Raw genomic sequence first — 15,738 nt, 5'->3', positions numbered from 1 at the left:
TCCATGCAGAGCCACTCTGGTGCCTTCTGCCCCCACAAGTGTCCTGACAGCAGTCACCCAGGAAGGCAGCAATGGATCCCACCTTGGTGGAGCAGTGTTGGGACAGGTCCATCACTTCTGGCTTCCCTTGCTCTTGCCCCACTGGGGGTTATTCTCCCCCTTCCCATCAGTGCTCAAATGTTTCTCCACCTGCCCCAAAACCAAACAACTCTTTCTCAGGTCCAGAAATCAGCATGTTGCCCGGTCGTGTCAGTGGGGTCAATGCATTACCTCTGCTGTGCCCTTTATATCTGACTATCAAATAGAGGGTGAATTTGTTATTTAAAGAGTTAAACTTATTGTCTTGTAGACTTGTGAGGCATCCTCACACAGGCAGAAGTGCTATTTTAAGGACGGTGGTCCTCCTGGCTTCTACAGGGGCACAGGGAACATGTGCCTCCCGCCCCGGGCTGAAGAGCAAGGCCAGAGGAGCCCATGAGAGTAAGATCCAGGATAATCCAGAACAATGCCAAGGCTTCTGGAGCTAGAACCATGTGTTTCTAGAATGCCTTCTACTGGGCTTTTCCTCTTCTTGCTTGGTCTCTGTTCATGAAAGAGAATGTTACGTTTAAAGGGGATGTCATGTCAGGCACCAGAGCCAGAGAGAGGAAGTGGGTAATTGAAGCCCTGTATCTGTTATACCAAGTTCTGTGATGGTTGACATCAGTAATGACAAGAGGCACCATCATTAAGGAAGGGACAAAGGGGACACAAGCCTCACCATCATTAGCACGTCACAGAAGTGCACCCAAGCCCGATAAATCCTGAAGTTCAGACTATGATCTCCATTTTGCATTTCACAATGACCCTGTTTGGAGGTGACACTCATCAACTCACCTTTAACAAACTACCAATATTAATAGGACCATCATGACTCTGATCTGAAGATGAACTGCATTTTATCTCCACATCCTCCTCAAATCCTTTTTTTCTAGAACAATCCTTTAGGAAAGTCAGATTTACTCACCAAGAGAAAAATAGATTGTAAATGAGGTAAATAAGAGAGTGATGATTTAGGATGTGGTCGATCTGCAAATAAGCCAAAAGAAAAATATTGAATCAAACGTCAGGTCATCACAGCTTCCTTCTTAAATTCAAACCAAGTCTTCTTCAGATTCAGGCCCCAGTGTGGGCTAACGGGTCTGTTCAGTGCACACCGTGTCTTAAACTTCATTCTACCATTTTAGGAACTTTTCCCAGGGGAAGGGATTGCTCCCATGCTTCTCATGCCTGAGTACGTTGATCCCTTTGCTGTCAATGACCCTATTTGGTAGCACATTATTTTAAACATCCATTACTATTAACATTAGCTAATGGTTAATTACAACAGAATTCCTATCGAAGTGCATAAGAGAGTCATATGAATGCCAAATGAGTACATTAATGATTGGTGTTATCACAATGAATACGAAATGATTTCATAATGACTGGGGAGGTAATATATAATAAAAAAGGATTGCTCCCACTTTTATACACTTATCACAGATTTAAAACCCATTCTTGGCCTCCATTCAGAAGCCATGAGTTACCTGAGAGCTTTTCCCTGAAGATTTCTAGGAACCTCTACATCTTCAATCAAAATCTAAACACTGTTACTCACCCCGGTGTTCAACTTTGAAGATAAACGTCATTGTGTTTGTCCTTACAAAGAGCTTTAGAAATGCTACCTCATTGTCATAAGTAAATTCAGTTCATTCATGTATTCATCCAATTAGCCTGTAAACATTCTCAAACACATATGATGCTCTTGGCATTGCACTGGGTACAAGGGCTGCAAAGAGAAGAAGAGAGAATTCTTATCATTGACAAACCCAAATGGGAGAAGATGAGCAAGAACATAATTACAACGATGTGTTTCGTGTGTTGTAACAAGAGAGAGAGTGAGTGCGCATAGAGTGCTGGGAGGGGAGGAAGAGCCATCACACACATTGCCAGGGCTTTTGTAGGAAAGTGTCACAGATAAGGAGACCTCTGAAGTGGACTTTAGTGAGACAGTCATATGGGAGCACATTGATAAAGGTTGGGAGCGTTAAAGGTCATTTCTAATAGAAATCACAGTGGGAGCAGAAGCAGAGAGGCATGAACTCATGCACCATACTTGGAGAAGGGAATGCAGGAGACAGGAGATAGGGTGCTTGGAAGTAAAGCCACAGATACAGAATGAAGCCTAAAATATTTGTCATGGCTTTCTAAAAAGTTTTGCAGTCCTCGTGACTCACATTTTGTGAGAAAGTGTCCATTTACAAACCTAAGAAACTCGGCAGACCTCAAGCAGGGTAATCAAAGGAGACGGCACATAGCCACATCAAGGCCAAACTTCTCGAACATCAAGGAAAAGATGAAATGTTGAAGCAGCCTGAGGAAAAGAGGTATCACACTCTGCAGAACAATGATCCAGATGACAGCTGAGTGCTCGTTAAAAGCAACGAGGCTAGAAGGGGACAGAGTGACTTATTTGAAGGGTTAGAAGGGAACACTGCTAGCCAGCATTCTATAGCTAGCACAACTATCCCTCAAAATGAAGATGAAGTAGAGACATCTCAGAGAACTGAAGATGGAGAGAATTTGCTACCAGCAGATCCATACAACAGAGAAAGCTGCTCTTTAGGCTGAAGGAAATGACATCAGACAAAAAGTGGATACTCAGAAAGAAGGAAGAGTGCCAGAAATGGTAAATGTGGGTAAGATACATGCAGTGCATACATATTTGTGTGTGTATACATACATGCATGCATACATGCTTTGTGTTATTTCTTTTCTTAATTCTGTAAGATATAGGATGTTTATTTCTTATCTTTTAAAGATTTAATTTATTTATTCATGAGAGACACAGAGAGAGGCAGAGACACAGGCAGACAGAGAAGCAGGCTCCCTGTGGGGAGGCTGACAGAGGACTGGTCCCAGGACCCCAGGGTCACAATCTGAGCCAAAGGCAGATGCTCAACCACTGGGCCACCCAATGCCTGAGATACAGGATGTTTAAAGCAAGTTATAATATCATATTGTGGGAGTGAGAGCACATATAGATAGAGGGTTATTTGTGGCAATAAGAGCATGAACAACTGGACACTTGGACACTAAATATAATTCTACTGTTGGGAGCTTAGGATTTTTTTGTGCATTTCTGTGCACTATTACCTCTGACTAGACTGGATATGTTCATGGTGCATATGAATTCCTTAGAACTACTCCTAAAAATTCTGCCAGGAGTATAGCTGGAATGCCTAGAGGAACCTCAAGATACCCTGCTAAAAATAATGGATTAACCCAACACAGGACAGAAAAGGAAGAACAGAGGGACCAAAGGAGATGGATAATAGGAAATTAAAAAACAAACAATAAAAACTCAGTAAACCTAAGCAAGATCATATGAATGGGATAGTGGTGGCTTCCTGCCGACATACTGCTGAATTACTTCACTTCCCAGCTCTTACCTCACCTTTGTAACTAATTCCTCGCATTTAATCTGTTTTAAATAGAGTGATCTTAGTTTTCTGTTTTGATCCTTGTTGTTAGATACCCAGTGCAGAGGGGTTGCTTGACTGAATAATGTGCTGATTATAAAATGGAATATCCTGTAGCAAGTGAACCTGATGTAGGGAAAGCATCATGGCAACTGTATAGTTAACAGAACAGCAGGCTCTTTGACGGAAATTTCTAATATTCACCCACATATTAATAGTAGTTAATTCTGGCTGTGAAGATCACAAGGAATATTTGTTCTTGTCTTTGGATTTTCTTTGTGTTGGATTTTTTTCTATTGAAATGAATTACATTTGTAGTTAGAAAAATGAAGTAAAGAGAAGAACTTGGTGAAGACTGATTGGAGGTGATGGTGGGGGTCATGAAGGAGATCCCTGGACCAGAGCTAAGGTGTATCATGAGCCTGAGGACATGGAGAAGGGATGATGAGGTGTCAAGGGTGGTCACTGCCTGGGAAATAGGATGACGGTGTCAGCAGAGGCAAAGGAGGAAGAGTCGAGGTTCATGCCAACTCTACTCTCTGTGCAGATTTCCGAGAGGCAATGGGACAGGGTTCTGGCATTTGGGAAAGAGGTCAAAACCAGAGATACAGAACTCACAGCTATTCGCATCTTGAAATAGCTCACTGAAGCCCAAAGAAGTGAACATACTGTCTCAGGAGAAGAACACAGGATAGAATAAAAGATGAGAAAGGCACCCCTTCATTTTGTGGTAAAATGCCAATATTTGAAGAGTTGGTGAAGGAGGACAATCCAGCCCAAGAGATGAAATCAGAAGACTCAGAATGATAGAAGAAAGCATAGAATGTCTAAAAGCATCTTTGAATGCTCACATCCAATAACTTTCCAGAACTCTCATATCACGTCTTATGCTGTCTGTGAGATAGGATTTGGGAAGATTGGAGAGTAATCCCCTAAAATGGCATCTATGTTTATCTTTGGGTGTGGGAACACCAAAGAATTTCAGCTATTTTGTGCTCTTTACTATTGTACCAAATATTCTATAATTTACATATACTGCCTGGGCAAGTAGAAGAAAAACAGTCAATGTGATTTTTGAAAGGGATTTGTTGGGGACAAGTCGACAGGACTTAATGAAGTGGTTCACTACTGGGAAGTTTCTTTAAAGTGGGTTACTGGGATCAGAAAGCCGTCAGAGCTGAGGACGCCCACTACAGAGGGAGGGGGAGAAAAGCCTCCACGAGGGTGGCAGGTCAGGTGGGCCCAGGGGCTGAGTCTGGTGGGAAGGTTGAGGAAGGCATGTGCCAGGGGACCAGAGGAGCTTGATGGGACGTCTGAGGGAATCAGCTCAGGAGTTGGTGGTCCGCTCTTACTGAATCCTCTCTGTGTGCAGGCTGATGGGGTGGGGGGGCTCCCTAAATCATGTTTTCCATGAATGTGACACTTGCACATGGCCATGGGGCAGAGCTGGACATCTCGGCTTGGGGATGGGGGGTTGTCCATCAGACTTTGGTGACAGTGAAGGTCCCAGACGCGTTGCCCATAGCTTCCTCCTGAAATTCCCTGTTTCACAGTAACCAGAGGGCCAGAACTTTCTGGAAGCAGACCTGTTTCAAAGACAGGCCAAGTTTCTTGTTTCTCTGCCAAGATTTACTAGCCTGCTTAAACTTAAAGTAGAACCTTTAAACACTCATCGAAATTTAGATGCGGTCAGGAAGGAATTAGATACAGATAATGTTGTTGCGGATAACCATAGGACTTGACAGACCTCTCCCGGGTATCCACAATCAGGGGTAGTGACCCCACTTGAGCCAGAAAGAAGCTTCTCTTCCTGTTGAGGTTGGGGGGATGGCACAGGCCTTGTGTAGTGGCCATTCTGGAGTTAAACATGCTCCGAAGGAGAAAGGACATCAGAGGGATTTCAAGCACCCGCACGGGCTGTCCTGCAGCCTCCAGAAGAGAGGAAGGAGAGGGTCCCTGACCGTCCCCTACCCTCCTGCAAACCAGCCTTGAGGCGAGGCCAGGAGAGCAGCCAGGGGAGGAGTGGGTCTAGGCTCCATGGGCGAGGGGGGCTGAATGGGCTGCATCTCCCATCCTGGGCCCTTCACCCTGAGGGCCTTACTCCCACTCCTGGTAAAGCCTCTGTGGAAGGGCGAGCAAAGGTGAGACCCCTGGAGACACGGCCCTCACTTTGAGCACCCACCACCCGGCCGCAATCGAGCTGTTTGGCTGTCGCTGTTGTGCTTAATAAAGAACCTCTTTTATGGGATGGAGCTAACAGGCTGTTGTTAATGGCTGAGACTTTTTTTTTTTTGAAAAACATTCCTGCAGCATTCCCTGGAGTGAGACTCGGGACAATATTAAATCCAATGAATCACCCAGCCTTCAGGAGGGCAGGGCTGCAGCCGCGCAGCCGCCTGGAGTGATGGCTCAGCCGGGTGTCCCCGGGGGCTGCGACGCCTGCCTCTCGTTAGTGAGGGGAGCCGCCTGTGCCAAATCGCCTTGCCTCTCTATCTCATTTTTGGGGGGTCGTGTAATTCTTTCTGGCAGTTCGGGAAGAAGCCGGCTGGACACCACTGTCAGCTTATTATGCAAAGCGTTCGGACAAACTATTGCCAAGCTATTGTCATGGTTGACACTTGACTTTTTATTTCTTTTTTTTTTTTAGGATCTGGGGTCTATTTTTTAAAGTTTATTATTTATTCATGAGGGACACAGGGAGAGAGGCAGAGACACAGGTAGAGGGAGAAACAGGCTCCATGCAGGGAGCCCGATGTGGGACTTGATCCCGAGACCCCAGGATCATGCCCTGAGCCAAAGGCAGACGCTCACCCATGGAGTCACCCCAGCATCCCAACACCTGACTTTTTGATTTGACGATTACCCTCCTGATTGTACCTTGCTTCCATGTCAGGCTCGACCAACACAATCAGAATTGAGCAGCTGGGGAGGGAGAGGTTCACGGACGGGCCTGCACAAGTTTGCTGTGGGTGAGTGGTGCTTGCCAGGCTCGACCACACCCCACCACCCTTCATCTCCAGGGACCTTCCGCTCTGTGCCTCACCACCCACTGGTCTGCTTCTGTGAGGGCCCCGAAGGCCACTCTCCCAAAAGTGGGCCTGAGTCCTGGGCTGGCTGAGGGGCCTGCTGCTCCAGATCTTTTCTGGAGGATTTTGATTCCATTCACCTCCATTGGGATGGTGCCTCGCTCATAAGACTTAATATGATTGTACTCATAGGATTTAGTTAGTTCGTCCGCCCCATGATAAGGACCCAGGGAGAAGGAATCGAAGTGTTAAGGTTCTGGAGCTGCTCCCAGGGTGCTCCGCAGGCTGGTAGCCAGGAGCACTGCCTGGGACTTGTTAGTCCCACCTAGACCTGGGGATCAGAACCCCCCTTAACTAGGTGACTCCTTTGCACGTTCAAGTCTGAGAAGCGCTACCTTCCGGGACGTGTCCAGGATCGGCCGGGGAATCAAACATCCCTGCCCCTGATTCACGGTGTGCCACCGTAGCAGGGGGCTCTCCTGCTCCCCCAGACACACAGGCTCTCCACAGAGGCACACAGCCCACAGAAACCGTTTCTCAAATGCCCAGTTGTCCAAACACTTTTCCAGCTGTGACTCATGTGCATGCAAGCCTTCCAGCCATGAGTCATCATTTATTCTTCACGAGGTGTCGTCGAAGCCTGCTGATGCCACGTGCAGGGCTGATTCATTGACGATGCAGAGATTAACCCCACTCGTCCCGATGTGAGTGGCACAGGAGCGGTTTCCACAGAGCCCTGTGTCGACAGCGCTGAGCCTTCCCGCTGCACGGTGCCCTAGGATGGGCGCAGGCACGGGGAGATCCAGCCTCCACAGGGGCCCCGGGAGTGACCAGACCTGGCCACCGGATCTAATCTCCCTTCTCTGCCAGCAAAGGAGCCTGCCACATCTGGGTGTGGTGTCCTGGCCACCTCTCTGTGCGTAAGGAGGAGGACATTACAGGGACAAGTGAACTGAAGAAGTGGCTCCCAAGAGTTTAATTTTTAAAAAAAAATGATACCGAGGGCGCCCGGATGGCTCTGCTAGTTAAGCCCTGGACACTCGGTTTTGGCTCAGGTCATGATCTCAGGGTGGGGCCCAGCACTCAGCAAGGAGTCTGCTTGAGATTCTCTCTCCCTCCCCTCCCACTTGCACGTGCAGGCTCTGTCTCTGTCTCTCTGTCTCTGTCTCTCTCTTTCTCTCAAATAAACAGGTAAATCTTTAAAATGAATGGTGCTGAGTGCCTGTCCCTGAGCTAGCAGTTCACCTCTGTGATCATGGGCGATGGTCTCACGGTTGTGCCGGATGTGAGACAGCAGCAGGTGACCGTGACCCCAGGGGATGAAAGACAAAACAAACTGCTTCATCAGTAATGAGAACTTTGTGTGTGTTTAATTAGAATCGTCATTATAATCTTTTTTTAAATCCAAGGTTCGTGCTTGCGGGCTGCGGAATAGGCAGGCACGCTCCCGTCCCTCCGCCTTGACCTAGAGCCCTGCAGGCGGCTCGCGGGGGCACCTGCCCCGGCGTCGGACCCTGCTCACCCCGGTGGCTCTTCGGGTTCGCGGCCAGCACGACCACGCCGGACAAGCCACCCCGGCGGCCGAGGGGGGCTGGCCGCAGACTTTGTTGAACTGCCTTAACTTTGAGTGTCCTTGCCTCTGTCAGGAGGTGTCACAACCTTGGACGCAGCTCGTGTGGGTGTTAATTATTTCCTTTTCGTTTCCAGCTGGCGCAGAGCGTTAGCACCTTAAGTGGCTCAATTTGATCCCTGCTCTCGGGAACAAGGTAATTAAGTCAGCTGCGACTTAAGGAGCCGGCCCCGCCTCGACTTGTCGCCCGTCTTCAGACAGCGCTCCATCCTAAATCATTTGATAATGTAAGAGGCTCGGTGCAGTTCTCTACTTGACGGAGGGTGAGTTCATTAGGTCACAAATCAGTAATTGATTCTCAGTGTGTCTCTGCTGGTTTTATTACAGTAATGAGGACTATCTTTTTTTCTCATCTCCTCTAATATGTTACCCAAACCATCAGCTTCTCAGTTTGGTGTCAGGATGACTTTGACAGGTTGTTAGCAACTATATGAAGTACAGAACATCACAGAAATGTCTCAAACTGTGTTGCTGTGTACTGCGCGGAGCCTTAGGTGGTCCCGAAATCAGCAAAGCACTTGCAAGGAAAGAAGTTACAGCAGCGATTGAAAACATGACTACGGGCTTGATGTCCTAATGAAGTTCTTTGCACCATCAGATACGTTTCACTCACAGGGCAGATTTCGCGGGGCCGGGTGGCCTCTGCCACTCTCCTCCAGAATGTTCCCAAGCAGAAACACGGAGGAGCGAAGCTCAAGAGCAGAGCAGACACTCTCGCTGCAAAAGTTACAGGCTCCTCTTTCTCTCCTTGCGGCTCTTTGTAAAAAGTGAGCCACCATTTTTGCTAATGTCTATACAGTCGGATGTCGTTGTGTTGTAGAAAGGGAAAATCCACTGTATGACGTTCACTGGGAGAGAAAGATGGGTGTTATTTACGGTAATTCTCTCGCTGGCCTAGTGACTTCTAACAGGAGTTACACAGACAAAAGGGAGGAAAAGACATTTTCTTTTTGTGTGTGATTTAATCAGAATGTTTGAAGAAAATTGAATATTTATTTTTTTTATCCAATGCACGTGTTTTTGAATTTGCACTTTCCAAGGGCACCTGGGTGGCTCAGCGGTTGAGCGTCTGCCTTCAGCTCAGGGTGTGATCCCAGGGTCCTGGGATCGAGTCCCACGTCAGGCTCCCTGCATGGGGCCTGCTTCTCCCTCTGCCTATGTTTCTGCCTCTCTCTCTGTGTCTCCCATGAATAAATAAATAAAATATTTTAAGAAAAGCTTTCTAGATTTTTCTGTTTTGTTTTTTATTTTTGTTTATTTGTTTATTTTTGAGGTGTTGGATTTTGCTCACAAGAGTTAGCACTGTTTGATGATATCAGGAATTCCAAGTTCAGGATAGCAAGGAGTCTTGGAATCATTCTCTGACAAGGCCAGACCCTGAGACCAAAGGCCACAGAAATAGTGATGTCTAATGGACTGTTTCTTGCAGCCTTTCCCTGTCCTGTAGGAGGAACTACATCTCAAAGTCAATATTTATGAACCATCACAAAGAACCAACACCAAAACAATAGACCAGGCAACACTCCTTTAAAATCAGAACTCATGAGACCACTGGGTAGGGAACAAACAACCCAGGGGTGTGGCTGTTCAGCCTCAAGGGTGATTTTTGTTACACAGCAAAACATCTTGCTGATTAAGTCACCAATGATGATCCTGGGGAGTTGACACCATGTGATGCATCCCAATTTAAGATTCACAAGCAGTGAAGACACACATTTCTCACTCCATGCTTGACATAGAGGAACTGAGGCCTGATGCCCGGCTTTGCCTCACCGATGTCAAAGGTGACATTGTGAACTGGCTCCAGCCTGTGGCAGCCACTTCTGGAACTGTCCATTTATCCCGTGTTTGCAGCTTGAGATCATGAAAAGCTTTTATCAACACTAAAAATAATATTTAGCAAGGCTCATCGATCCTTCTTTAAATAAAGCACCTATTTTAGGTGAGGTTAGCAATTTTATTCATAGGATTAATTTCATCCCACAAACTGCTGTGCAATGTCTGACAAAGATCTTTTTATAAATTCAACTCTGGAAAATAAGTCATAATCCCATCTGCTCCCTTCATTTCTCTCCACTCTGTAGAAGAAATTCAACAATACAAGGTCTCCTGCAGACTGAGACAGGTGAAACTGATATTAATAAATCACCAGCAAATATATAGATGAAGGTGACAGTGGCTATAAGAAATCGAATCATTACACTTGTCCTGCTGCTCACAGCTGAGTGACTGGTTTTTGGCATAGAGCTCGGACACCAGAGCATCTGAGTTTCCCAATGACCCTGGTCCCCAAGGCCTTCTGAGGTTCCAGTTTCAACACTGCTCTGTCTCTCTCACCTCCGACGCGGGAAGCCCAAATCCCCCAAGAGAGGGAAGTACATCTGAAAACAAACAGTGCTTAGAAGGCTTCTCGGTGTCCTTATTCTGAGTCCCTGCAATAGCTGAGTGCAGGCAACTCCGCTATAAAAAGGAAGGAAGGGAGAGAAAGCACTTGCAAATTAAAAGTAAGCCCTTAAATAAAATAGCAAATTACTATGTAAAACCTAAGTCGAGCAAGATTTCTATTTGCCAGCCTTCAACTGGGTTTTGAAGGAAAGGGAATCCCCGCAGCACATACTAAGAATATTTTGCCGCCTGCTGCTTTTTCTGGCAGGATCTGCTTGGTTTGTGGGAAGACTGCCGGTCTGATATTGGACTCTGCTGGGAATCAGGTGGCAATGTTAGTGTGGTGACCATCATGTGAGAGGGCACCAGGGTTTGGAAGCAACCTTGCACCCGGACATACGGGCCCTCACGCTGCTCTCACATTCGATGCCAACAGACAGTCCTGGCTTCTGTGGGCCACAAAGCTGGTTCCCCAGTGACGTGACACAGAGATGCCCATGGTCCCCAAAGGCCACACTCTGAAGGCCGGGTCTCAGGAACCCCTGGAGATGTCTCACCCAACACACTCGGCAGATTCCTTGTTGATACCTGTTCCCAGATCAGAAATAAGTTTTTTTTTTTTTTTTTTGGTCCCTTTTTTTTTTTTTTTTTTGCTGTGCTTTCTACCCAGAATGTCCTCTTGCTTCTACTTTTATTCAAATCCCCACTGTTTTTCAAATCCCCACTGTTTTTCAAATCCAGGGCAGTCTAACTGTCTTAGTTGGCTAGGGCCGCTCTAACCAAACACCACAGCCTGGGACGCTTACACAACAGACATTTCTCACAGTTCTGGCGGCTGGAAGCCCAAAATCGAAGTGCTGGCAGATTCGGTTCCCGGTGAGATCCAATTCTTGGCTTGTAGACCACTACCTTCTAGCTGTGTCCTCACGTGGCAGAGGGAGGTGGGGGGCGGGGAGAGGAAGCTGGAGTGGGGTGGGAAGACAGATTGGGGGGAGAGAGGGAGCGAGCTCTGGTCTATGTCCCCTGTAATAGGGGCATTAACCTCATCGTGGTGTCCACTTTAAGACTTCATCTAAATCCAGTCATCTCCCAAAGGCCCCATCTTCAGACACCATCACATCAGGGGCTAGGGTTTCAACATATGAATTTGGGAAGACACATACTCAGTCCATATCACTCACCAAATCCATAAACTTTCTGGTTCAGAGATAGCATCTCCGTTCTCTCCCTCCTGGGCCTCCTCCTGTCTGGACACCGGGACATACTAGGACTGGTAACTGGTGATGCCTGGGCTCCAGTTGGCACTATTTGGCCACTCTGCCTAATGACATGTCCCTCGGGCACCTTGCATCCAGGAAGTATGAGATGGAACCAAGCAGACTTGTCTCTGAAATTCTCCCTCGACTCTCACCTTTGCCTCCAAAATCCCAGCAAGTGAAAGACACTTGTTTGTCCCAACTTTTCTCTTTGCACCAAACCCAATCCATCCCCAGGTCCTGCCACTGCAAACTCAGAATACCTTTGACTCTGCTTTTATCTCTGCTGATGGTCTCCTCTGAAACTACCCTGTTCTCACCGATGCTTTCTGAGTTGTGTGTTAGTTAGAGAAGACACAGGGCTATCAGCCTGCCTCTGATCTTGCCCTTCCAATGACCCTGTGAGTTGCTCCCGAAACTTCTCATAGAGCAGGGATTCAGAGTAGGGATCCATTGTGACTCAGGTATTTAAAACCCTTCAATATCTCCCCAGTGCTCTCACAATGAGGCCAGACACATAAGGCCATTTATGGTGTGGTGTGATGTGTTTACCCTTGAAACTCATTCCTCAGCATCTCTTGCCTCCTTCCTCCTCCACTGCCCAACCCCTGCTTTGCGATCTACATTCCAGCCAGCTTGAACAGAGCACACTCCACAGTTTCTAGAATATGCCAGGCTCCCTCTGGTTTCAGGATCTTTGTATAAGGTCATTTCTTGATTTAGGATTCCTCCGTTTCCTTGGTCCTATCCTCCAACACTTGCATTACAGCATCCGCATTATGTAGAATGGGGATGGGTAAATTGTAGGCACTTAAAATACATTTAACGAATTAATGAAATTAATTCAACACATAGATATTCAAACAAGTGCTGTACTCTGCAGACTATTTCCTTTAGGAAAAAAAAAATTATTTTGCAAAGAATCAAATTCCTGCCTGAAATCTGCTAAGGATAGCTTCTTAGAGTCTCTCCTCTCCTCCTTTCTCTCTCTCTCTATCTCTCTCTCTCTCTCTCTCACACACACACACACACACACACACTCAATGAGATTATCTAGTATGGCTATCTGCATTTATTCCCGGATGGGTTCAAGGTTAGTACTGATTATAGAAATAAAATTTATTACCAATGACAAATTTTTAGCAATGAGAAGGTACACACAATGTGCCTTGGTCTCAAAATGTATTTTCTTCAATATTGAGTTATTTTTTTCTTTTTATTGAATAAGCCTATATTGGCTGGGCACTTGCTGTATGCCATGGTCTATGCTGGGGCCTCAGGTGGGGGGCCTTTTCTGACAACATGCTTTGATATGTCTGCTGTCCCCTGGTGCTTCTCTTCAATCAGAGAAAAAAAAGAGAAGAAGGGGGCCCTGGAGACAGAGGTCAAGAGAAGACAACCCAAGTCACCACTGAGGCTGGGGGGGGGCGGCAAACTTTTGGGGAACAGAAATGGGTAATGAGAATTTGTTGGGTTGCCTTACAAGTGGTGGGGATGGAGAACCTCTAGCTCACCAGCCTCATGTGCAACCCCTCAGCACTAAGACAGCCAAGTGCTCCTTGCTGTCATCCAGTTCCTGTTTTTGAAGGCAGTTAGAACAGGAAGATGAGGAGCCCGTGGCATTCGATGTATACAAATGTGGCATCTTAATGGTTTGAAATCCTAAGCCAACTTCCATGCATAATCACCAGTGTAATGATGACTCCACATTTCCGTAACCATGTCCCTATTGATGGAAACGTGGTTGTTTGCAGATTTTAATGGGGATACGGCATTCCATTTTATGAATCTTTCATAATTCATTAAGCTATTCTCTTACTGATAGATATTTGGGGAGTGGGCAATGTTCCCTATGACAAACAGTACTCGATCAGCATCCTTGTGCATGTCTCTTTATATTTTTATTTTTTATTTTCTGATGGAATCATAAAAGTGAGATTCTCTGGTCAAAGGGCATGCAAATGTCATGTTTTACCAGATAATGCTAAATTGACCCTCAAAAGTTTTTACCGGCTGGTTGTTCCTGCCAGAAATTAGGACAGTGCATATTTCATCCTATCCTTGGTAGCAGTAGGTGCTGGCAATATATTTACAACTGTACAATCTGACTTCAGAAAAGGGTATTTTATTGTCACTTCCACATCCCTTAATCAGAAATGTGTTTGAGCATCTTCTCGTAGACATTTACTGCTCGTACTAATTCCCGCCTGCATGTACTCCTTGTCCCTTTGAGGGACTGGTCATTTCTCTTTGATCTGCTGGATTTACTTGAATATGAGATAGTAATACTTAGATGTCAACGCTTCCCCTCCACGGTCTGTCACTTGTCTTTTAATTTTGTGCAGTCTGGTTTTCATTGGGGAAAAAGGTTATAGGTCATGTTATCCATTTGTTTCATTTTGTTTACTCGCATTGTGAGATCACACAAATATTCTCCTATCTTTTCTTTCAATGATCCTTTGGTCCTACTTTTTACATTTAGGCCTTTGATTTAACAAGAATATATTTTTGTTTGTGGTATAAAATAGGGGTGTTAATTTTTTTCCAAATGGGTAGTCAATTGTTTCCAGCCTAGTTATTTTTACAAAACTCTTTCTGCACTAATTGGAAGGGCCACCTTGATCATAGATTGCAGACGTAAATATCCTCAAATTGATTTTGGAGCCATCTTTTAGTCCCATGGGTGGATTTGTCTGGTTCAGGACCCGTGTATTTCTGGCATCCTTATTGGTGGTTGGGAGGCCTGTCAACCCAACCCCCTCCTGTTCCCCAGAAGGTAGAGCTCACTGCAGTGCTTTTGTTAAGAGAGACTTCAGATTCTCACATATTCTGGGGGAAATTATTATACTAATTAAGTGAAACTCCAGGTTACCAAATCACTCCTAATGGGGCAGAAAGGTCTCCCAGAATTTAAGTTCTCCTTCATGCACCTCATTTGCGTTTCCATGCAGATAGCATCCTCTTCGGAGAGGGGAAGAAGCCAGTCTTGGAATGGCTTCATTTACTGTTCTGGTTTCTGCTTCCAGAGAAGGGAGTGCCTGTTCCTGTTAAATCTTCAGATCTTACAGGGCAGTGGGAAACTTCACATTCCCGCAGCAGGAGAGCTGAAACTGGAGTGTGGGTGTAAATCTCAGGCTGCTGATTGTTGGAACCCACAAGCTCTACCTTGTAAATAATTCACTTCGGTGCAGGAAATCTGCATATGAGGATGAAATGTCATTTATAACTCATAGGATATCGGCTTGGCTGGGAACGACTTTCCCATTCCTCCAACTCATTAGGCACTGCTAAGGAAGAGAGAACGCAGATGATGTAGAATAAACTCCCCACAGTAAGCCCATGACTGGTACAGACTAGTTAGCAATACTCTACCTGAAAAGAAAACTCGAGGATCTGCCCCATACTCATTCAGCTCTCCATGAACCTGGCACTCAGGGCTTAGCTTGGCTGTCCCTCCCTTTCCCTGGTGCTCCCCAGGCCCACCCTCCACCGAAATCCCTATGCAGACCAGGAGGAGGTCTGGCTGAGGTGTGTCCTGGGGAAGGGTGCATGCTCACTGTCTGCAGAGAGAGTATGTAATGTTCCAATTAAGAACTCAGCTCCCTGAAATTCTGGAATCTCACATTGATGACTTATGGAGAAACAAGAGGGTCTTGGTAATGAGATCCTTTTCTCTCTTTATTAAATATTGATTGAATATGGAAGAAATTCAATTTCCAATGGAGTTGAAATCTTATTTCTAGGGTGTTGGTAATAAGACTTTTATTTTTTCATTTGTTTGTTTGTTTCAAACATCTCCAGAGCCAAAGAAATAAGGGAGACTTGGCTCGGTTCTCACTGCTGGTAGCTGAAATGTGGCTGCCCCTAAGATAGAGTGTTGCTGTGGTGTTTGTTTGTTTGTCGTTGGTTTGTTTTTGAGTGAAGCTAGGTGCATTGAA

General features: G+C 46.0%; 2 long non-coding RNA genes across 2 annotated transcripts; both read right to left on the bottom strand.

The window, feature by feature from the left end:
• Positions 1-1,004: 1,004 nt before the first annotated feature.
• LOC140630053 (uncharacterized) lies at positions 1,005-12,237 on the bottom strand. Its single transcript, XR_012027862.1, has 3 exons — positions 12,064-12,237; positions 1,640-1,810; positions 1,005-1,068 (listed from the first exon to the last, which is right to left on the bottom strand). It is a non-coding gene; the product is annotated as an uncharacterized lncRNA (long non-coding RNA).
• A 1,442-nt stretch (positions 12,238-13,679) lies between these two features.
• Positions 13,680-15,369, bottom strand: LOC140630050 (uncharacterized). The gene is made up of 2 exons (XR_012027860.1): positions 15,173-15,369; positions 13,680-15,087 (listed from the first exon to the last, which is right to left on the bottom strand). It is a non-coding gene; the product is annotated as an uncharacterized lncRNA (long non-coding RNA).
• Positions 15,370-15,738: the final 369 nt, after the last annotated feature.

This window comes from Canis lupus, chromosome 1 (assembly GCF_048164855.1).
Source record: "Canis lupus baileyi chromosome 1, mCanLup2.hap1, whole genome shotgun sequence".
In the NCBI taxonomy this organism is placed as follows: Eukaryota; Metazoa; Chordata; class Mammalia; order Carnivora; family Canidae; genus Canis; species Canis lupus.
Note: the sequence above shows the minus strand (reverse complement) of the source record. Positions and strands in the feature narration are given on the sequence as shown.